Consider the following 1892-nt stretch of genomic DNA (forward strand, 5'->3'; position numbering starts at 1 on the left):
TCCGCACCTGATAACGATCGTATATATATATATACACACACAGACACCCCCGAAACCGTACCCAAGCTGTGAATTACTTTTTATCAAATTACTATGGCATAATATCCTTCTAATTACATAATTTACAAAAAAAAAGAATTATAAAATATTGGCAGCGTATTTACAAATCGATGCTTTTATTAAGTAATCTACAAAATCTCACAATATGTTTGAGATCGAGTTGAAAACTATGTTAGAAATAGATAGATTATGTGACACCAACGTTTCGATAAATTTAACACAAGACAATTTTAAAATAGAGGGGCTTAAGATCTGTAATTTCAAATTTAGTGCTACTTTCCAACTTATAATAATTAGATGGGTGTTAGCTTTTAATGTTGTCTCTATCTGTATACAAATTGGTTCATCATCATGTCCATATCTATGTGTGAATATGAGCTGTGAAATGCAAACGCGTCTTTGCATTGCTACTCTTCTAGCTAATTAACCAGTTGTGATCAAGTGCTATAAATGCCAATGCTGATCCCTAACATTTGCTTTCTTGGGTTACATTGCTAGTTTGAGTATCATACAGCTTTTCGAGCAATTTCGATACAGTGACAACATTACAATGTTGTTAAACGATCACAATTATTTGATATTTTTTTTTTTTTTGGTATTAGGTATTTAAATTAAGAGCCCACGAATCTAAGAAGATTATGAACCGATTGTAACTTGTAAGAATCTAACGTACTAACATCTAGTCCAAACCGATTACCCTAAACCCGATTAGAACTACTCTCGAGTCTCGAATGATCCTCTCATCCTCCAGTTTTCAAGCACTTAGGCTTGATGACAAGCCGCTTTCGTCCTTTATATGCACCCATGCATACTCTAGAGTCTATATTCATTCATCCACTCATTCATTCATTCATTCTAGTATCACAAACTTCCTTTCTCCTGTGTCCACAATTTGAGTGCGACTCAGCCATTTACAAAAGGACAACTAAAGAAAGGACAGTCGATCACCATGATAATAATGTATGGAAAGAACTAGCTTGCTCAGATACTTTCGTCTTCTTGTTTCGTTTTGGTCAAATAAGTTGCACACTTTGAAACGCGTAGATCGACTTTGAACACTGTCTAGCTACTTAGCAAATGACTTGTTGTCCCTTTGAACTAACATTATAAATGTTTATCCATCAAACTAGAGCAATCTTGTTCGATCTATATATGTGATTCGAATTATTGAAAAACATACTAATATAGCATATGGATAGTGAACACTTAGCCGCCTCTAGTTATGACTTTGAAGTAGGCCTCGCTAGCCTTTCACATTTTCAGTTCATTATGGTTGATGCGTCCATCGTACATGGAATAAAACCTACTATATATAAGTTATATGAGATAGCTTAGCCATTAGGTTAGGTGTAATCACCATACACAATTCACAACCCGACTATTAGCATCTGATTGATCGTAATTCGAGTGTGTAAGACTCTCATAATTTAGAGCTAGCTCATTCAAATTTAATTTAGGTGAATTTGAATTATGATAATGAAACTTCATACAAGCTTTCTTATTCTGCATTTGTTACGTTCATAACTTCATATGGATCATATGGTAGGGTGCTTTTGATTCTCAATAGGTAAAAAAGAAGGGTTGACTGGAACAGAAAGAATATATTCTTTGCCAAAGGTCCACATTTTCCACACGTATAGATATATTTTTACGAAAATGACAAGTATGAAGCAATTGATTATTGATTTGACGCTAAACACTAATCACACTACAAGTCCAAACTCTTGGAGTCCCACCACAACATGCAATCTTTACTGAGTTTACTCTTTGAGACTACTCTGGGATATTCATAATCTGAGCTGGAACTGAGGCCTCACACTTTGAGCTAGCTG

Source organism: Fragaria vesca, linkage group LG6 (assembly GCF_000184155.1).
Source record: "Fragaria vesca subsp. vesca linkage group LG6, FraVesHawaii_1.0, whole genome shotgun sequence".
Lineage (NCBI taxonomy): Eukaryota > Viridiplantae > Streptophyta > Magnoliopsida > Rosales > Rosaceae > Fragaria > Fragaria vesca.